The 22,935-nt window shown below is 40.4% G+C and overlaps 1 long non-coding RNA gene across 2 annotated transcripts in view; it reads right to left on the reverse strand.

The window, feature by feature from the left end:
- Window positions 1–22,935, reverse strand: part of LOC127487604 (uncharacterized) — a 66,839-nt gene that overhangs the window by 35,076 nt on the left and 8,828 nt on the right. The window contains exons 2-3 of one of the 2 annotated variants that reach the window (XR_016222458.1): window positions 21,239–21,300; window positions 13,845–14,138 (exon numbers count right to left, since the gene is read on the reverse strand). This is a non-coding gene — a long non-coding RNA (uncharacterized LOC127487604). Of the gene's footprint in view, window positions 1–13,844; window positions 14,139–21,238; window positions 21,301–22,935 lie in introns of those variants that run through there. The other variant, XR_016222460.1, reaches the window with a different exon arrangement.

The raw sequence follows: 22,935 nt of genomic DNA on the forward strand, positions 1-22,935 counted from the left end.
TTCTTGGTTGTAAATAATATTTGAATAATATTGGAAATCAAACTTACATAATGCATTGGGAAGAGAGAAAGATGTGGACAATAATTTTTACATTTCACTTTGATACTTCTTTGTCATGTAACCTTAAAAAATCCATGTGAATTCATTGTGCCTAAGTTTCATGCCCTTAAAATTATGGGCTCCATTTACTTGAGGCAGGTAGTATAAAGGGAAGTGCTCAGAACCTGAGAAATCATCTTGCTTCTGCCCCAAAACAGCTAAGAGACACTGGCAAGTCATTTTACCTCTCTAGTTCTTTCTTCCTTGTAATATAAGAAGACCGTCTTTCTATTTAAAGGATTTGTTCTACACATTCCTATCTTAAAGTAAGGTTCACATGACTTAAAACCTTTTGTGCTGTCAGGTCTTCAATTCTACTGCATTGTTAGCAGTGTAATAATCAAGCTGGCACTGAAGATGAAGTGCTAAACATAGGACTGCCAGGGCTTATTAGGAGCTACAAAGAATCATTGGAGTACATGGAAATGTTTAAATTTAAAAATAGAATCACTCTATTATTGTTCAGGATCAGTATAGTTACTAATTTTTATTTAGAATAATTGAATATCAGTAGCTTTATTTCTGATAGTATATTCCTAGTACTGTGTATTATAATATTATACAGTAGTATATATATTTTATATTGTAGTTATGCAATATTTATAGACTAACTAAAATTAAAGGTAGTGATATTTATTGCTTTGTTTCTTTTATTGGATTTTATCATAGCATATGTCATTAAACCTTTCTATTTTAGAAAGAGATTATCCACTGAACAGCGTTCTGGCTTTGGCCTGGCCCACTCTGCAATGCTGTAGATATTTGAGGAGTAAACCAGAGGATGAAAGATCTCTTCCTTCTCACTCTCTCTCTGGCTGTAACTCTGCCTTTGAATAAATAACTAAATTTGTAAAATAAAGATATTATCCAGTGCAAATTGAACACAATCAGAAGGAAAAATTCAAATTGGAAAGTATAACAATTTGGTAGAAGATAAAGGTATTTGTTATACAGTAAAGAGATTATTATGTAACCCAGAATTCTCCTAAATTGTATGGAGGAAAAGGAGCACTGGTCACTGACTCTCACCCTTGGAGGTTTACTTGACATCTCTATTTTCTGGGTTTTTAAGGCACCAATATAATTGTCGATCCAAGTTTATATCTTAATTATTGTAGAAGGTGGTCAATTACCTTGCCACTCACCTCCAGTCACACACACACACACACACACACACACACAGTCTGGTTAGGAATGCAATCAATCCATTGAGAAGTTTAATCTCTCTGGGCAACTTAATTTGATACTACAGCTATCAATTTTATGTAGCTTTGCTAATGTTATAGCAAAGCAGGGCTGTTTTAAAATTTTATCAGTTACAAAAGAAAACAACCATGGTTTGTGCATATTACATTTATAATTTATCTAAATATATTTGTATTTTCAAATCTTTGTATTTAAAAGTTGTTTTATTTTAATTGAGCTCACAAATATTTTTTATTTAAGCACTGATATCAATCTATCTGTCTTTAAACATTCTCTTTCCTTGTCTGTCTGGGTTGTGCAGACAGCATCCCTTCTGAGACCTCAATCTCTTAGTTCCTCAATGGTTCCTGAATCTTTGATGGTGCATTCCAGACAAGTTACTCATTCATTATTGTCATCAGCAGCCTCACTGACAGAAACAGCTATCTGATTCACTGCGGACCTTCTTTGCCACAGGCTGGAGGAAGACAAGTGCAGTTTTATCTTATATGACTGTCTATAGGCTATCCTGCAAGCCCTGCACTGAGAGGAGATATGGAATGCCTTTGTTCCAAGCTGGCATACCTGGTGCTATGAACTATTTCCCAATTCTTCATTATTTCATTTCAATCTCTGGGTAATACTCATTCCATTATTTTAATTTTATTGAGTAGCTAGTGAACTCACAGGAGGTAATTTTTTTAAAAAAATATTGTTAATTGTTTTCAGGAAGAGTTTGCTGTTGACAAGGGTTACATGGGTTAAAGATTGATGTGACCGATTAAGATTTCTGTCTTTTTCCTGCTTCTAAAATCAGTCATTGCAGGATCACTCAATCAATCTTATTTTAGTATGCTACTATGCAGACTGTTCCAGGATGTGCTTCCTTGACTCAGGGTTGAGCTGAGAAGTGGAGCAGGGGAGTAGCATTGTTATTATTTGACTTGGAAGCCTTATGTCATTCATTAGAACAGTAGGGAGGTAGCAGCATGCATGTCATCTTTGCCAGCTGATTTGTGAAATGGGAAAAGTGTGCATACATTTTGTTGCCTAAACTTAGGTTAGTAGTCATGGGTAAATTAGAAGAAATTAGTAATGAAAGCCAGGAAGTGATTAACAGTATGTTTTAGTAAACCAAGAATATTTTCCTAATGAAAATAGAAATATGCAGATAATCTTTGGTAGGTCCTAATATATACCATTTCTCCATAGGATATACTTAACATTTGTTTATTACAGAACTTTATTATTCATCAAACTTGTGCCTCTTATTGTGCTTAACATTGAGCATGAAAAAAAAATAAGGCCAGGTTTATATTCGTTGAGGAATTCACAGCCTGTGAAAGTGTAGATGTAAACTTGGATATAACATGGCAGTGGGTGGATTTTTCCTTCTGCCTCACCACTTTATATCAGGGTGAAAGACACCCACACCCTGTGGAGTGCAAGGCTTGCCTGTGAATATCCTGGGCCACTGCAGAGATTTCCAGTGGAGCACATTGACGCAGAGCTATGCTGGACAACTGCAAGCCCACACACAAGGCGATGAGCTGAAGGGCTAACTTTCCTTCTCAACCAGAGTGATGGGTGGTACGTTCTGGAGTTGAAGGAAGGTCTGAGGACTTGGGTCCCCTGGGCAACAGCCTTGAATTGTGATGGAAAGCTCCCTTCCCTCTTAAAAGCATCACTCTGGGAGGCCAGCACTCCAGCATAGTGGGTTAAGGCATGGCTTGCAGTGCTGGTGTTCCATATGGGCACTGGTTTGAGTCTTGACTGCTCCACTGCCAATCCAGCTTCCTGTAAATGAGCCTGGGAGGCAGCAGAGGATGGCCTAGTTCCATGAGTTCTTGCACTCATGAGAGACCTGGAAAAATCTCCTGGCCTCAGCCTAGCCTAGCCCTGGTCATTGCAGCCTTTTGGAGAGTGATCAAGAAGATGGAAGATCTCTCTTTCTCTCTCTCTCTTTCTCTTTCTTTTCTCTCTTTCTCCTTTTGTCTCTGTAACTGTGCCTTCCAAATAAATAAATGAATCTTTACAAAAAGCCACCACCCTGTCTCTGGTTATAGTTTCCCTTCTCCAAGTGGCCTCGCTGAGGTTGGAAGTTAGAAGAGCTAATGTGTGCTCTAAAGAAAGGGCTGAACCAATCATTTACTCTTGGGTATAATTATGTGTTGCTTCCTTTGGATCTTCTTTAAAATTCTTCTCTCTTAGGTGGTAGTCCTTAGCCATAGGCTACTATGACTATCTGATGACTCAGATATGCAGAAATGCATAAACAAACATGCAGGATTGAAAAAGAAACCAATTTTTGTTGAAATATGATAATAAAAATATTAAAAAGAAAAAATGGTAGAGCAGGTGTTCACTTCCTGGGAGATGGAATACACACACTTTTCCCTATTTCTTTCCCCTGAATACAACTAAAACATTTGTACATTATGGAGGAAACAAACATAAAAAGTCTAAAATATAGGAGCTGGCATTGTGTTATAGTGGGTTAAGCTGCTGCCTGCAATGCCAGCATCCCATCTGGAAACTAGTTGGTGTTCCAGCTGCTTCTTATCCAGTTCCCTACCAATGTGCCTGGGAGAGCAGCAGAGGATGGCCAAAATGCTTGGATCCCTGCCTTACACAAGGGAGACCCTGAAGAAGCTTCTGCTCTGCCCCACCCCTGACTGCTGTGGCCATTTGGGGAGCAACCCAATGGATGGAAGATCTCTCTCTTCCTCTCTCCATAACCATTTTTCAAATGAAAAAATAAATCGTTAAAAAGAAAAAAAGACTGAAATGCAGAGAGAAGTAGGACAAACAACCAGAGACTAGACCCAAGGAATGAGATGAGATGGTGGAAAGGTCTCTAGCTTGTCCTTTTGCCTAATATATGTCACACTTGGGCCCCAACAACTGGTAACCCAGAAATGCCAGGAGAAAGACAAAAACTGTCCCAACAAAAGCTCTATTTCCTAAGCCAAATGATCAGGAAAGGAGCAGCCTCACAAGACAGATCTGTTTAGGGTTGTCTCTCCCTGTTGGGTGTCAGCATAAGCCAGCAGAGAACCTGGACTTACCTCCAATCTGAGAACAAAGCAGGACCACTTCTATAGAAAAAGCACAGCCCAAACCAGCTGCAGCATGTTTGGCTAGATAGGATGTAGGTTCTCATCATAATTACTCACTCAGACAGAAAATCACTTGTCATACCAAGAACCAGGCAAATCTCAACTTGAATGAACCCAATAAGTAGATACCAACAATGAGAAAGCAGAGATGTTAGAATTATCTGACAGGGTTTAAGGCAACAATTATACATTCGACTGCCTATGTTTGCAAAAGAAATGATTGTCTTTATAAAGCAAAACAAATTCAAAAAACTACAAAAATAAAATCCTGAAACCAATAAATCCAATGAGGTCTTAGAGTTCAAGATAAACATGCAAATTCAGTAGTATTTGTATAAAATAGCAATGAATTACAGGCAACAAAATGAAAGCTCTAATAGCAACTATAACCACTCAGATGAAGAAAAGGTGTCAGCATTATGGCATAGTGGGTTAAGTTGCTGTGAGTGATGCTGACATCCCATATGGGCAACAGTTTGGGTCCCAGCTACTCTACTTCCAATCTAGCTCCCTGCCTAATGTGACTTGGAAAGCAACAGAAGATGGCCCAAGTCCCTGGGTCCTTCCACCCATGTGGGAGACCCAGATGGAGCTCTTGTCTCCTAGTGTCCTTCAACTCAGCCCAGCCATGGCGGATGTGACCATTTGGAATAAGGAAGAGGGAGACAGGGAAGAAAGGGAGAATGATATGTATCATTATGTTCTTAAGACTGTATATGAAATACATCAAATCTGTTCCCATTACATATATAAATTCTAAAAAGTAAATAAACCAATGACTCCTAACTTTAAAATATCACATATTATATTTTGATTAGATTATTTTTATAGACAAAAATTGTTTTGGAACTAAGAGAAAGTTGTGACTTAGCTAAAATAACTTTCACATTTATCCTATTCAAAGAGGGTTTGTTTTTAAAAGGCAGAGCCTGTAGTTGATTCAGTCAATACAAATTCATGGAGCATATAGAATGTGCCTTCCCAGGCAATCAAGTCTCCCATTTGTCTCATCACTTATTTTATTTTTTCTCACAAGCACTTGTCATAATCCAGAACTACCTTGTTGCTTTATTTGGTAACTTGCTCATGACCTTTGACCCCACAGGAGTGTATGTTCCACACAGGCAGGATTTTTTTTTATTCCTCTGGGTGTCAGTAGGGCCTTGTTTGAGTAGGCACTCAACGAGTATATTTTGCATGCGAGCTTGGGCCAGAGATTAATGAACTGTTGTGCCTTAAGAAGATGAGCTGGGTCTTGAAGAATGTATCAGATATGGGAAGATTAAAGGAAGAGGGAGCAATCCAGACAGAAGGTCATCATGAGTAAAATCCTGATGGCTTTGTTTATTCTAATTGGGAGGGCAGCAAATACATTGAAGCTATGATTTTATTTTTTCCCAAAAAACATCTATCATAAAGTTGTCAGGGTAGGGACAAATTCCAAGGAAAATCCAAAACCAGAAAGGATTTTGGAGCTGGAAGTGTTTTTAGGGATCCAGTCAACTCCCTTAGAGTGAAGTAACTGAGGTCCTAAGGGGTGATGGTCACTGGGTTAACCAGAAAGTTAACGCTGTATGATCAGAATCTTATTCATTAACTTAAATCCAGTGCTCTTTCTAAGGTAATTTGGAAATATTTGAACAGAGAACAATATATGAAAAATGAGCATTTATGAAAAGAAATCCGGGGCTGGTGCTGTGGTGTAGCGGGTAAAGCCACCACCTGCAGTGCCAGCATCCCTTATGGGCACTGGTTCAAGTTCTAGTTGCTCCACTTCCGGCCTAGCTCTTTGCTATGGCCTGAGAAAGCAGTAGGAGATGGCTGTAGTGTTTGAGCCCCTGTACCCCTGTGGGAGACCTGGAAGAAGCTTCTGACTCCTGGCTTCAGATAGGCTCAGCTCCAGCCACTGCAGCCAACTGGGGAGTGAACCAGCAGATGGGAGACCTTTCTCTCTCCCTCTCTCTCCCTAACTCTGACCTTCAAATAAATAAATAAATCTTTTTTAAAAAAGAAAAGAAATCTGGCTCCATATGTAAGGTGAATTGGAAAAGAGAATCTTATTTTTTTATCTTTTATTTAATGAATATAAATTTCCAAAGTACGACTCATGGGTTACAATGGCTTTCCCCCCCATACCGTCCCTCCCACCCACAACCCTCCCCTTTCCCACTCCCTCTCCCCTTCCATTCACATCAAGATTCATTTTCGATTATCTTAATATACAGAAGATCAGCTTAGTATACCTTAAGTAAGGATTTCAACAGTTTGTTCCCACACAGAAACATAAAGTGAAAAATAATAGATGATTTTTTTTAAATCATGATGAAATCAGATCAGACCTATTGTCATGTTTAATCCCAGTGAGAGTCAAGTTGGGAATTGATAATTTCTTTTTTTTTTTTTTTTACAGAAGATCAGTTTAGTGTACATTAAGTAAAGATTTCAATCGTTTGCACCCCCATAGAAACACAAAGTGAAATATACTGTTTGAGTACTCGTTATAGCATTAAGCCTCAGTGTACAGCACATTAAGGACAGAGATCCTACATGAGGAGTAAGTGCACAGTGACTCCTGTTGTTGACTTTACAAATTGACACTCCTGTTTATGGCATCAATAATCTCCCTATGCACCAGTCATGAGTTTCCAAGGCTATGGAAGCCCCTTCTCCGACTCTTATCTTGTTTAGACAAGGTCATAGTCAAAGTGCAGGTTCTCTCCTCCCTTCAGAGAAAGGCACCTCCCTCTTTGAAGACCTGTTCTTTCCATTGGGATCTCACTCACAGAGATCTTTTTGCCAGAGTGCCTTGGCTTTCCATGCCTGAAATACTCTCATGGGCTTTTCAGCCAGATCCTAGTGCCTTTAGGGCTGATTCTGAGGCCAGAGTGCTATTTAGGACATCCGCCATTCTATGAGTCTGCTGAGTATCTCACTTCCCATGTTGGATCACTCTCCCCTTTATTTATTCTATCGGTTAGTGTTAGCAGATACTAGACTTGTTTATGTGCTCCCTTTGACTCTTAGTCCTTTCATTATGATCAATTGTGAACTGAAATTGATCACTTGGAATAGTGAGATGGCATTGGCACATGCCACCTTGATGGGATTGAATTGGAATCCCCTGGTATGTTTCCAACTCTACCAATTGGGGCAAGTCAGCCCGAGCATGCCCCAAATTATACATCTCTTCCCTCTCTTATTCCCACTTTTATGTTTAACAGGGATCACATTTCAGTTAATTTTCAACACTTAAGAATAACTGTGTGATAATTACAGAATTAAACCAGTCATATTAAGTAGAACAGACAAAAAAAAATACTATGAGGGATAATATATTAAGTTGTCCATTAGCAGTCAGGGCTATGCTGATCAAGTCACCATTTCCCATAGTGTCCATTTCACTTCAGGAGGTTTCCTTTTTGGTGTTCAGTCAGTTGTCACCGATCAGGGAGAACATATGGTATTTGTCCCTTTGGGACTGGCTTACTTCACTCAGCATGATGTGTTCCAGATTCCTCCATTTTGTTGCAAATGACTGGATTTCGTTGTTTCTTACTGTGGTATAGTATTCTAAAGAATACATATTCCATAATTTCTTTATCCAGTCTACCATTGATGGGCATTTAGGTTGGTTCCAGGTCTTGGCTATTGTGAATTGTGCTGCAATAAACATTAGGGTGCAGACCGCTTTTTTCTTTATCAATTTAAACTCCTTTGGGTAAATTCCAAGGAGTGGGATGGCTGGGTCGAACGGTAGGGTTATATTCAGGTTTCTGAGGAATCTCCAGACTGATTTCCATAGTGGCTTGACCAGTTTGCATTCCCACCAACAGTGGGTTAGTGTCCCTTTTTCCCCACATCCTCGCCAGCATCTGTTGTTGGTAGATTTCTGTATGTGAGCCATTCTAACCGGGGTGAGGTGAAACCTCATTGTGCTTTTGATTTGCATTTCCCTGATTGCTAGTGACCTTGAACATTTTTTCATGTGCCTGTTGGCCATTTGGATTTCCTCTTTTGAAAGTCCTTGGCCCATCTCTTAAGTGGGTTGTTGGTTTTGTTTTTGTGGAGTTTCTTGATCTCTTTGTAGATTCTGGTTATTAACCCTTTATCTGTTGCATAGTTTGCAAATATTTTTTCCCATTCTGTTGGTTGTCTCTTCACTCTCCTGACTGTTTCTTTTGCAGTACAGAAACTTCTCAATTTGATGCAATCCCAATAGTTGATTTTGGCTTTGACTGTCTGTGCCTCCCGGGTCTTTTCCAGAAATTCTTTGCCTGTGCCAATATCTTGAAGGGTTTCTCCAATGTTCTCTAATAACTTAATGGTGTCAGGACGTAGATTTAGGTCTTTAATCCACGTTGAGTGGATTTTTGTGTAAGGTGTAAGGTAGGGGTCTTGCTTCATGCTTCTGCACGTGGAAATCCAATTTTCCCAGCACCATTTATTGAATAGACTGTCCTTGCTCCAGGAATTAGTTTTAGATCCTTGATCAAATATAAATTGGCTGTAGATGTTTGGATTGATTTCTGGTGTTTCAATTCTGTTCCATTGGTCTATCCATCTGTTTCTGTACCAGTACCATGCTGTTTTGATTACAACTGCCCTGTAGTATGTCCTGAAGTCTGGTATTCTGATGCCTCCGGCTTTGTTTTTGTTGTACAAGATTGCTTTAGCTATTCGAGGTCTCTTGTGCCTCCATATGAATTTCAGCATCATTTTTTCTAGATCTGCGAAGAAGGTCTTTGGTATCTTGATTGGGATTGCATTGAATCTATAAATTGCTTTTGGGAGAATGGACATTTTGATGATGTTGATTCTTCCAATCCATGAGCATGGAAGATTTTTCCATTTTTTGGTATCCTCTTCTATTTCTTTCTTTAAGGTTTTGTAATTTTCATCGTAGAGATCTTTAACGTCCTTGGTTAAGTTTATTCCAAGGTATTTGATTGTTTTTGTAGCTATTGTGAATGGGATTGATCTTAGCAGTTCTTTCTCAGTCATGGCATTGCTTGTGTATACAAAGGCTGTTGATTTTTGTGCATTGATTTTATATCCTGCCACTTTGCCAAACTCCTCTATGAGTTCCAATAGTCTCTTAGTAGAGTTCTTTGGATCCTCTAAGTACAGAATCATATCGTCTGCAAAGAGGGATAGTTTGACTTCTTCCTTCTTGATTTGTATTCCTTTGATTTCTTTTTCTTGTCTGATGGCTCTGGCTAAAACTTCCAGAACTATGTTAAATAGCAGTGGTGAGAGTGGGCATCCCTGCCTGGTGCCAGATTTCAGTGGAAATGATTCCAACTTTTCCCCATTCAATAGGATGCTGGCTGTGGGTTTTTTATAAATTGCTTTGATTATATTGAGGAATGTTCCTTCTATACCCATTTTGCTTAGAGTTTTCATCATGAAAGGGTGTTGAATTTTATCAAATGCTTTCTCTGCATCTATTGAGATAATCATATGGTTTTTCTTCTGCAGTCTGTTAATGTGGTGAATCACATTGATTGATTGGCGAATGTTGAACCATCCCTGCATACCAGGGATGAATCCCACTTGGTCTGGGTGGATGATTTTCCTGATGTGTTGTTGTATTCTATTGGCCAGAATTTTATTGAGGATTTTTGCATCTATGTTCATCAGGGATATTGGTCTGTAATTTTCTTTCAGTGCTACATCTTTTTCCAGCTTAGGAATTAAGGTGATGCTGGCTTCATAGAAAGAATTTGGGAGGATTCCCTCTTCTTCGATTGTTCTGAATAGTTTGAGAAGAAATGGGATTAGTTCTTCTTTAAATGTCTGGTAGAATTCAGCAGTGAATCCATCTGGTCCTGGGCTTTTCTTTGTTGGGAGGGCCTTTATTACTGTTTCAATTTCTGTTTCAGTTATGGGTCTGTTTAGGTTTTCGATGTCTTCCTGGTTCAATTTAGGTAGGTTGCATGTGTCCAGGAATCTATCCATTTCTGATAGGTTTTCCTGTTTGCTGGCATACAGGTCCTTGTAGTAATTTCTGATGATTCTTTTTATTTCTGTGGTGTCTGTTGTTACGTTTCCTTTTTCATCTCTGATTTTATTGATTTGGGTCTTTTCTCTTCTTTTTTTAGTTAGTTGGGCCAATGGGGTGTCAATTTTGTTTATTTTTTCAAAAAACCAGCTTCTCGCTTGGCTGATTTTTTGTAATGTTTTTTTGGATTCAATCCTGTTAATTTCTTCTCTGGTTTTAATTATTTCTCTTCTCCTACTAGATTTGGGTTTGGTTTGCTGCAGTTTTTCTAGGTCCTTGAGGTGCGCTGAAAGCTCATTTATTTGGTACCTTTCCAATTTCTTGATATAGGCACCTATTGCTATAAATTTGCCTCTCAATACTGCTTTTGCTGTATCCCATAAGTTTTGATATGTTGTGTTGTTGTCTTCATTTACTTCCAGAAAGTTTTTGATTTCTCTTTTGATTTCTTGAATGACCCAGTGTTCATTCAGGAGCATGTTGTTCAGTCTCCATGTGTTTGCATACTTTCTGGGGTTTCCTGAGTTGCTAATTTCCAGCTTCATCCCGCTGTGGTCTGAGAAGCTGCATGGTATGATTCTAATTCTTTTAAATTTGCTGAGATTTGCTTTATGACCTAGTATGTGATCAATCCTAGAGAAGGTTCCATGCGCTGCTGAGAAGAATGTGAAGTCTGTAGATGTAGGGTTGAAAGTTCTGTAGATATCTGTTAGATCCATTTGGGCAATAGTGTCAATTAAATCTGCTCTTTCCTTGTTGATCTTCTGTCCGGATGATCTGTCTATTTCTGAGAGTGGAGTATTGAAGTCCCCCAGTACTATTGTATTGGAATCTAAATCTCCCTTTAAGTCCCTTAACATATCTTTTAAATAGACCGGTGCCCTGTAATTAGGTGCATATACATTTATAATAGTTACATCTTCCTGTTGAATTGAACCCTTAATCATTATATAGTGTCCCTCTTTGTCTCTCTTAACAGTTTTTGTATTAAAGTTTATTTTGTCTGATATTAATATGGCTACACCTGCTTTTTTTTGGTTTCTGTTGGCATGGAATATCTTTTTCCAACCTTTCACTTTCAGTCTGCATGCCTCTTTGTTAGAGAGATGTGTTTCTTGTAGGCAACAAATAGTTGGGTTGTGTTCTGTGAGCCAGTCAGCCAAACGGTGTCTTTTAACTGAAGAATTCAGACCATTAATGTTCAATGTGACTATTGATACGTAGTGACTTTGCCCTGCCATTTTCCCGGAAATATTTTCTAGTATATGCTTTGAGCTTCCCATGCTCTTTTACTGGTAGGTGTTCTTCCTTTCCCTTCTTTCATATTGATGGCCGTGTTTCTGTGTTTCTGAGTGTAGCACATCTTTAAGTATCTTTTGCAGGGCCGGACGAGTGGCCACAAAGTCCTTCAATTTCTGTTTGCTATGAAAGGTCTTTATTTCACCTTCATTCACAAATGAGAGCTTGGCAGGATATAATATTCTGGGCTGGCAATTTTTCTCTCTTAGCACCTGTGCTATGTCTCGCCATTCCCTACTGGCTTGTAGGGTTTCTGATGAGAAGTCTGCTGTGAGTCTGATTGGAGATCCTCTGAGAGTAATCTGACGTTTCTCTCTTGCACATTTTAGGATCTTTTCTTTATGTTTCACTGTGGTAAGTTTAATTACCACGTGTCGTGGTGAGGATCTCTTTTGGTCATGTTTATTGGGGGTTCTATGAGCTTCCTGTACTAGGATATCTCTGTCCTTCTCCAAACCTGGAAAGTTCTCTGCTAGTATCTCACTAAAAAGGCCTTCCAATCCTTTCTCTCTCTCCATGCCTTCAGGAACTCCTAGAACTCGAATGTTGGTTTTTTTAATAGTATCCTGTAGATTCCCAACAATATTTTTTAGGTTTCTAATTTCCTCTTCTTTTCTTTGGTTTGACTGTATGTTTTCCTGTGCTCTATCTTCTAAGTCCGATATTCTCTCTTCTGCTTCACCCATTCTGTTTTTAAGGCTTTCTAATGTGTTTGTCATTTGATCTATTGAGCTCTTCATTTCATTTTGATTTCTCTTGACTATTACACTTTCCTGTTCTACTAGTTTCTGAGTTTCATTTTGACTCTTCCTTAAAATTTCATTTTCACGAGAGAGATTTTCAATTTTGTCCATTAAGGATTTCTGTAGTTCAAGGATTTGCTTTTGAAAACTTCTAAATGTTCTTATCATAAATTTTTTGAAATCCGTATCTTGCATTTCTTCTATCTCATCATCTTCATACTCTTGGCTTGGGGTGTTTTGCTTATTTGGAGGCATCATAGTGTCATCGTTGATCTTGCTCCCTCTATTTCTGTGTTTGTTACTCGGCATAGTTAATTCTTCTTGCGTCACTGTGCGTTTTTCTTTTTTTTTTTTTATACTGTGTCCGTGTTAAGTGGACTGCCTGCTGTTGGAGGAGCCTTGGAGGCTTGAGATGGGTGCGGCCTGAGAGCTCTGCCTGGTTCTTCCTGGTTAAGGGTGTGCAAAGGTGACACCCTCAGGTTATGCGTGGTAAATCTCTCTCTTTTTATTTATTTATTTTATTTATTCAGGGGGTAAGTAACACCGCAGGGCAGGGCTGTGCAGCATTGATGGTATTTAGCTTCCAGTCTTTGGCTCCTCTGGACTCCCACTGGGTTGCCTAGGCTACTGAATTGTAGTGACTCAGTTCCTTAACTCTCCCCCATTGATATGTAAATCCAAAGAGGAGGCCTGCTCTTTGTCTCTTGGGAATTCTTCAAGCCTTGCAGCCTTGTAACCTTTGCAAGGTTAGGGGGAAGAGAAACCCCGAAGCTTTTTTTTTCCTTCTTTCCGGTAGTGAGTTTGCTGCACTTTCCGGCCCCCCTCTAGATTCTGACCCCCGTTTCCCCACTAATGTCTCTGGTTATTGAGCTCACCTCCCCTTCCAGCGCCGATGTGTGGACTCGGAGCCCTGAGCGTCCCAAGTCTCCCCGCTGTTGTCTGTGTGGCATGCACTCCCCTTGGAGCACTGTCGCGTAGACCCTGGGGCTTCTGCGGCTGGGTCCCGCAACTTGGCTTCCGCGCGGTGGGCGACCTTGTTCTCCCAGTAGGTCCTCCAATTCACGCCTGCTCCATCCAGAAGGGTTTCCCCTGCAATTTTTTGGTTCTATTTTCTGCGGCTACCGTAACTCCCCTTTTATTAAACTAAATTTTCCCGGACTATCAGTGCACACCCTCACTATTCCGCCATCTTGGCTCCGCCCCCACTCTGGAAAAGAGAATCTAATTTGAGAGAACACACAAGGCTATGAAGTAAAATTGGCATGACACAAATAAAGCCTTGATGAGGTGGTGAATATGTGAAGGGGAAAGAACAAATTCACATTGGAGGGTAAACAAGCGAACAAAATCAATGCTTTTCCTTCAATGGATCTTCCGGAGAAAGAAAGCTCTTGGCCTGAGGATATTTTTGTTCAGTCCCACCTAGAACATTTACATGATTTGTTTGCAGTTACACGTTTTTTAAAAGATTTATTTTGCTATTTGAAAGGCAAAGTTACAGAGAGGCAGATTCAGACAGAGAACAATATAGGACTTCTATCCACTTGTTCACTCCCCAAAATGGCCACAATGCCCAGAGCTGGGCTGATCCGAAGCCAGGAGCCAGGAGCTTCTTCCAGGTCTCCTTCCTTTGGAGCAGGGGCCCAAGGACTTGGGCCATCTTCTACTGCTTTCTCAGGCCATATCAGAGAGCTGGATCAGAAGTGAAGCAGTTGGGTCTCAAACTGGTGTCCATATGGGATGCCAGCACTGCAGGTGGTGGCTTTTCTTGCTATGCCACAGCACTGGCCCCTTCAGTTACATTTTGAGAATACATTTTTGATTGGCTTATTTGAAATGTAGAGATACAGAGAGATGAGAGAGACAGAAAGGGGGATGGAGAGAGAGATCTTCTATCTGCTGGTTCACTTCCCCAAATGACAACACTGGCTGGGATTGGGCTAAGCCAAAGCCAGGAGCCAGAAGCTTCTTCCAGGTCTCCCATGTGGGTGTAGGGGCCTAAGCACTTGGGCCACCCTCTGCTGTTTTCACAGGGACATTGGCAGGAAGCTAGATTGGAAATACTATAGCTAGGACATGAACTTGTGCTCATTTGGGATAAGAGCTGCAGGTAACAGCTTAACCAGCTACTGCACAGTACTGGCCCCAATGGTATGCAGTTTCAATTAAGAGTTTTTTGGGGTCTGGCACTGTGGCATAGAATATAAAGGTACCACCTGCAGTTCCAGCATTCCATATGGGCTTCGGTTCCAGTACCAGCTGTTTCACTTCCAATACATCTCTCTACTATGGTTACCTGGAAGAAACTCCAGGCTCTTGGTTTCAGATTGAGCCCAGCTCCAGCCTTTGAGTGCACCAGCAGATGGAAGATTCTCTCCCTCCCTCCCTCTCTCCCCTGCTTTCTCTGCCCTGCCTCTCTATAACTCTTTCTTTCAAATAAACAAATCTTAAAAAAAAAAAGTTCGCACATCATGCAGCCAATCAATAAATTAACGAGATCCTCAATGAGTAATGGGTACTGATTAACTTCCAAGACTGGAACTTTACTAATTACTTTGAAAAGAAAGTAGAATAAGTCAGAATGGTACAGTTGTTGATCATTTACTTGAGAAAGAAGACTTATATACCCTTAAGGATAGTTCATGGAGGTGAGTCAATCTGAGCTTTGACAAATGAGTAAAATGGCCATTGCGGCCATTTGGGGAGAGAACCAACAGATGAATGACCTTTCTCTGTCACTCTCTCTCACTGTCTGTAATTCTACCTCTCAAATAAATGGATAAAAACTTTAAAAAAAGAGTAAAAAATTGTGGTCACCATGTAGTAAATTATTTTCTTATGTTGTCAAAAAGCATCTAAGCCAAAATATTTTGTTAAAAAATTCTTTAAAAATACACCTGAAAGGCAGAGAAAGAGAGGGAGGGAAATTGGATCAATAATAGGAGATAGTTTATCTCAGGCCCCATAAAAAGCCTGTATAAAATATTGCTGATAGGAGTGGCAAGGCAGAAAACAAACCAAGCTATTAGAGAGAAATTGTGGTTTAAGGCAGAAGAATTTATCATGATTTGAGAGCCAAAGAGTTCAAGTTTTCTGAGCATAAATGTAAAATGAGAAAAATGATGTTCAAATAGATTTTCAGTAACAGGTCAGAAGCAGGACATAGGTACTGGGGCCTTCTGAGATCCAGGTGAAGGATGACAACAACCAAGGAAGCATGTGGCTGCAGTAAGAGAAGGGCAGGGTGCCTGGGACATCCTGAAGGTAGATCTGGTAAAGTCTGTCAAGTTGTAGAGGATGACCTTACCCTTGATGATTGTATGGAAATCTGTTTCCAAGAAAATAAGGTTTGAGTCTCCATCTTTTCTCTCCCTTTCCTCCCCAATAGACAACCATGCCTTCTACTCTTTTTCAGACCACTGGCTCAGATAAGCCCATCGCAGATATTTGCCAAACTATGGTTCCATGGAGCAGGTCTCAAAGAGACATTCCATCAAAAATGTCTGCTCATAAGAACATTATAGCGCCATGAAAGATGCCATCCTCCTTTCCCTTTTCCTTTATTTAGAGGTTTCTCACCCAGAGTACTCCCCCCTGTATCTTTGCTAAATGCATCATTCTTTTAAAAAAATACCTTGAAAAAATGCCACTTCCCCTTGTTTCTTGATTCATTCCATCTAATGGTATTTGCATCCCTCTGTTGACTATTAGTGACAGCCCACCTTACATCTTAATGTTGGTATACTTACTTCATTGGTACCTCCTGCAATACAGGAAATGTGTCTTGAGTGTCTGTATGCTTATTTCTTGGTGGCTTAGACCAGTGTTCAGCACAGAGTAGGTGATGTGGAACTCACTAGTAAGTTACATGAAACTGTTGAGTGGCACAGTTTGGATTCAGGGACATGGCATTTTTTTCTTCTGAGCTGACTGTCATCTCTTAACTTATCTCCTTGCCTCTAATCCTTCATTCTTGCTATTGCATAAATTATTTTCACAAATTTTCATTGAGATTGGTTATCTCCAAATATTGTATGGTCTGGTCATGATGGATTACGAGCCAAAAATCAGACCTTTGCTTAATGCCATTTCCTCAGATTACAGTGCATTTCTTACTCCAGGTGATTTCTCTTTTTATCTGTAAGGCCAAGAAGAGGCTCTTTTGAGTTGTTACAATCACCTTGAATGACTGCAAATCTCACCTTAACTAAGATGTTAAAAATCAGGTTAAATTTGTGCGGTTGGGCCAACGCTGTTCCACAGTGGGTTAATTCTCTTACCGTGGTGCCAGCATCCCATATGGGCACAGGTTCTAGTTCCCGCTGCTTCTCTTCCAATCCAGCTGTCTGCTATGGCCTGAGAGATCAGTGGAGGATGGCCCAAGTACTTGGGCCCCTGAAAGACCTGGAAGATGCTCCTGGCTTCTGGCTTTCGATTGGCTCAGCTCTGGCTGTTGTGGCCATTTGGAGAGTGATCCAGCAGATGGAGGACCTTTCTCTCTGCCTCTCCCTCTCACTGCCTGTAACTCTACCGCTTAAATAAATGGATAAAATCTTTTAAAAAAAAAGGAAACAACGTAGTCACCATGTAGTAAATTACTTTCTTACACTGTCAAAAAGCATCTAAGCCAGAATTGAGGAATCTATACGTGTCAAAGCTCACTGATTCAATGGTGGGGATGCTCTATAACATCAGGCTAACTCCTTTAGCTGTGATTTTTTGGGCTGACACAGGAAAACAAAGTCAGAAATACTGTGACACCTGGCACAGGGTAGGCACCTCCCTGTTCCACACCATCCAAATATAAAATGTGCACTTCCATTGATGATGCCTGTCATGTCCCAGAAATCCACTACTTTTTCTACAGAGTAGCTTTGTCTGTGTGACTTCAGGGAAAAGTTGCTCCTAGCCCACAAATGACTTCATGCCTCTCCTCATTTGGAACTTTGATTGTTTTAATTGCCTTGAAAATACTAAACTTTACAAACAATATTGACACCATGGTTCCTTCACTGTTTCTAAAAGTTAGTCTAGAATTGGAATTCATTCAGCTGAATTCATCTAAGACCACCAATTCATATTTATATCTTACAATTTTATTTTAATCCAACAACTTCAATTATGTTTAATTATTGCTAAGGAGTTCAAATTGTAACCAGAGTACTTTTCTAGTCCAATCAGTGGTCAATGAAACAGCTTCTAAAATTATGTTTTCATTTAGGAGGAAGAGCTGTGGTACTGGCTAAAGAGAAGGTGGTAACATCTAGTAACCACAGAATTATATTCTCTGCATGAATTAGAAGTCTTTAGATTTATCATTTCGTTGATACATGGTGGAGTAACCATTGCCATTCTTTACATTGTACTGTATTGGATTAATATCCCTCATCTGTAATATCCTTTTCACCCACAAAAATTGAGCAGATTTTCCTTTTTTTCCCCATTTAATTTTAGACTGCTCTGTTAGTAACTGATTAATGCACTTGGAACATCTACATAGTTAATTCTTTGAACTTGGCCTACTGTAGACAGTTAAGAAGGCTGCTATGATAAATTTGACTTTATTGGCAGTGGGATGAAGCTTAAGCCAGCAGTCCCTGTACTAGCTGAACCCTAAGAACAGCCTTCTAACTCATGTAGCAGAGACGCTGGTATGTTTCAGTGTGAGAGCATTGTCGCTCCCCATCTTCGTGGAGGAACGACACAGGACCCTGCGCTGTTCTTTCGTCTGCTCAGCCCTCCCCGGGTTTGCTGCTGGTTCTTCCCGGGTTGGCTACTGTCCCTTCCACCTCCGTGGAAGGGCGGTTCCCCCTGGCCACATTCCCCACTTCCGCAGGGGAGCGGCACACCGCCGGCCGGCTCTCTCGGGGGCTGCACAGGTGTTCCCCTTAGATGTTCCCCTTAGATGTTCCTGGTGCATGCCGTCTCTCTCCTCCTTTATAGTCCTCCTCTGCCAATCCCAACTCGGCTGCCCACACGCTGAGTACGCTGCTCTCCTCCAATCAGGAGCAAGTCCTACAGTTTATTGGTTGAACTGGAGGCAGCTGTGTAGAAGCTGTTTTCTTCTCTCCCAGCGCCATATTGTGGGAGAGCAGGTGCATAGAATAAGTCTTAATTCCAGTAACAGTCTAGTCCGAGCTGCTCCCCACAAGCATGAACAAGCAGCATTAAGCTAAAAATAAGTGGAGAGTAGCAGGCTCCCATTCCATATAGAAAGAAGAATTATTTTTATTCCTAACTGCTCTTCCTGTTTACAAACTAGAACAACCACAAAAGCATTTTTTAACTGGTGTATCTGTCTCTAAGACACTGCCATCATAAAGCAGAGAGTTACATGAGTGAAAGGGTTGCCTGATTCAGAAATTCTCAGTGTAAATAGGAAGATTAGGCTCTCCCCAACACTCTTTGTTTTTTATTTTACATACCCCAGGAAAAGCAGTAGGGTATACTAAAATTCTAAAAGTCCTAGTCGTTTCCAAAATAGGGACTTTCTACCTTTTTTTTTTTTTGGTAAGGGAAATAATGCTGTTGCTTCGTCTTACAGAATGAATGTCTGCCAACTACCCATTCATTATATAAGTCTGAGCTTTGATAATATGTGGCTATGAAGATTAAGCCTTCTATTAAGACTTCCTATTGAGGTGAATTCTCATATTGAAATGTAGTTCCTGCAATATTTACTAGAGATTTATGAGATTAAATTAAGAGATAATGTAAAAAATAGACCTTTTTTTGGTTCTGCATAATGCTTCATGATTCACTTAGGGACCTAGAAATATTGTGTGAAAATGTATAAATATTACCCAAAAGCCTTTCTGCCCTATATTTTTAAAGTACAGAATAGCTATATTTGAAGTAGTCCTGGCCCTAGTTCTATAGGGCTTGGCTATTTAATATTTTTATGGATGAAATGTTTAGTTCTGGAAAAGGTAAATGCTTGTATATATTTTTGCAGCCTGGGATCTCCCCTACTCTATATCTTCCTTTAATTTAAGTGGCCACATGTATATGTCTTCCCTGCTGTGTTAGGAAAATGGGGGCTGGATATCCCAAGAATCAGAGGTTATATAAAAATTCTGCAAATAGACAGCAGACATAAATTAAATTTTGGTCTAAACTGAACATTTGGAAATAATTGTGTTTAATTAGAGCTTTTCTTAAATCCGAACTAAATTGCTTTTAAAAGTCCTTTTTCTTTGTAAGCATTGTAAATGCTAATAAATCCGGTTAATTTTTTTACTGCATGTTACATTGAAATAAAAACAAGGTAAATTAAAAAAAAAGAACCCAGAAACACAGGCAATCAAAGTCAATATTGGCAAATGAGATTATGTTAATCTGAGATGTTTCTGCACTGCAAAAGAAACACTCAGCAAAGTGAAGAGGGCAACTGACAAAATGGTAGAAAATATTTGCAAACTATGCAATAAAAGGTTAATATCCAGAATCTATAAAGTGCTCAAAAAATTCAATAACAAAAAAAATCCAGTTAAGAAATGAGCAAAGGACTTGGCAGGCATTTGTCAAGAGAGGAAATTCAAATGGCCAACAGATATTTGAAAACATGCTCAGGATCACTAACCATCAGGGAAATGCAAATCAAAACCACAATGATATTTCACCTCAATAGGCTCTCATACAGAAATCAAAGAACACACACTGGGAAGGATGTGGTGAAAAAGGTGCCCTAATCCACAGCTGGTGGGAATGTAAATTGGTGCAACAACTATGGAAGACAACATGGAGATGTCTCAGAAATCTGAATATCATATGATACACCATCCCTCTTCTAGAATTTACCCAAACAAAAAGAAATCAGCCTATGAACAACTTATTTGTACCACCCTATTCACTGCAGCACAATTCACAAGAGCTAAGAAATGGAGTCAATCAAGTTCTCCATCAACTGTTGACTAGATGAAGAAATTATGGTATATATACACTACAAATTACTAATCACCTTTAAAAAATAAAATCATGTCTTTTGCAACAAAATGGATGCAACTGGAAACCATTATACCGAGTCAAATAAGTCAGTTGTAAAAACACAGATACTATGTTTTCCCTGATCTGGGGTAACTTATAGAGTACCTGAAATGTAATGTATTGGAGTGAAGTGAACATTTTGACATTCAATAATTGCTTACAGCCTGTCTCTTTCATTGAGGAACAGTGTTTTTTCTTCATACTATTTGTTGAACTCCTTTACTTAGTGTAGGATTAACTGTATGTTCATTAAGTAAGCTGAAATTAGCTCTTTGTAAAAAATTAATAGTGGTAATGGCAAAGGGAGAAGGAAGAAGAACTGGTACATGGGTGGGAGGGAGGATAAAGTGGGAAGTATCACTAGGTTCCAAAAGCTATACATATGAAATTCATGAAAGTTATATAACTTACCTAAAATTTTAACAAATTTTAAACAAAGACAAAGATGCCAGTAGGCAAAATACTTAAGTACAAAGACAAATACTTATGTTTGCTGTTGATGCAAAAAAAAAATGTCCACAGGGGAACCACAAATTCTCTCAGAACTAAGTGTCTTGTAAACACTAGATGCAATGGAAAATCAGACTCAAGCTCAACCAGGAACACAGCCACTGTGCTGTTTAAGGCTAATTTGTCTTCCCCACTTGGAGTCAATATGCTCAGAAATAAGGGGAGAAAAAGATGGTCTGGACTCCCATGACTGTGGAGCCCATTCCTCCTCTTGTAAGCTGCTCATTTGTGGTGGGGACACAACCTTTCTAGACTCTTGCAATATTTGCAGTAGATCAAATTCAAGGTTAACTCACATTTGCGGGCCAGCAGCTCCTCAAATCCTTCCAACCACAGCCATGCTTCCTCTGGAGGAGGCCTGCAAGAGAAGTTCTGCAGTTAAGATGGCACATATCAGGTCCCCTTTCCAGCTCAGCTGTTCATGTTTGTGAGCACAGGATTCTCAATTTAATTAATGAAAGTTTGGTTGCTTTTCTTGCTGCTTTTGGGCTTCCCAGGAATGGAAGAATCTTTGCAAGAAGTAACTCAATCGTGTCTTCCAATCTTTTAATCTTAAAAATTCACTAAGTGGACATGTTTGAAAACACAACTACAGCTGAATATATTTTTATCCAATAAAGCTGTCTAGTAGCTGCATGCAAACCAAATGAGACAAAAACAAGTAGCATTCTTATTGACTTAATATTTAAAGTTAGCATCAAATTCCTGAAGTTTCCTCAGTTCCTCATACTGTAACTACTAATGTTAAGAGTAAAGACAGGGGCCTGCGCCACAGCTCAATAGGCTAATCCTCCACCTGCGGCACCAGCACACCAGGTTCTAGTCCCAGTCAGGGCACCGGATTCTGTCCCGCTTGCCCCTCTTCCAGTCCAGCTTTCTGCTGTGGCCTGGGAGTGCAGTGGAGGATGGCCCAAATCCTTGGGCCCTGCACCCGCATCAGAGACCAGGAGAGGCACCTGGCTCCTGGCTTCAGATCAGTGTGGTACGCCAGCCACAGTGGCCATTGGAGGGTCAACCAATAGTAAAGGAAGACCTTCCTCTCTGTCTCTCTCACTGTCCACTCTGCCTGTCAAAAAAAATAAAATAAAATAAAGACAGGAACTACCTTAAAATCACAAAGATATCTTTTTAAAAAAATATTTATTTGTTTATTTGAAAGTCAGAAGTACACAGAAGGAGAAGTAGAGGCAGAGAGAGAGAGAGAGAGAGATCGATCTTCCACCCACTGGTTCACTCCCTAATTGGTTGCAATGGCTGGAGCTGTGCTGATCCAAGGCCAGGAGCTTCTTCTGGGTTTCCCACATGGGTACAGGGACCCAGGGACTTGTGCCATCTTCTACTGTTTTCCTAGGTGTGGGGCTCCATGGGATGCACAGCCATGGAGCCCCCACGTCAAGGTCGGTCTGATAGCTGTTGCTGTGTCTTTATCACAAGGTGGATGTTGCTAGTTTCGGTTAGGGCAATGCTTTCCCACGGTCGGGACTCTCCAGGGGAGTTGAGAATGTTGTAAACAACAAGATGGCGCTGAGGACCGCGCGGTGAGCCTGCCTGCTGCGTGACACCTCATCTGATTGGCCCAAAGACACGTGCACACTGTGTGAACAGACAGTGGATTGGAGTGCTCCGTGCATGGACTTGAGCCCGCTTGCAATTGGCCAGATTTTGTATATAAGCTGTGTGCTGAAGAAGGAGGGGGCTTTTCTGTCCACTCTCCTCCCTTCATTCTTTCTCTGTCACTGTTATTTTCTTATTAAAAGTCTACTGAAAGGCCGACGCCGCGGCTCACTAGGCTAATCCTCCACCTTGCGGCGCCGGCACACGGGGTTCTAGTCCCGGTCAGGGCGCCGGATTCTGTCCCGGTTGTCCCTCTTCCAGGCCAGCTCTCTGCTGTGGCCAGGGAGTGCAGTGGAGGATGGCCCAAGTACTTGGGACCTGCACCCCATGGGAGACCAGGATAAGTACCTGGCTCCTGCCATCGGATCAGCACAGTGCA

This window comes from Oryctolagus cuniculus, chromosome 1 (assembly GCF_051225735.1).
Source record: "Oryctolagus cuniculus isolate XC-2025 breed Fujian yellow rabbit chromosome 1, ASM5122573v1, whole genome shotgun sequence".
NCBI classification, from domain to species: Eukaryota; Metazoa; Chordata; class Mammalia; order Lagomorpha; family Leporidae; genus Oryctolagus; species Oryctolagus cuniculus.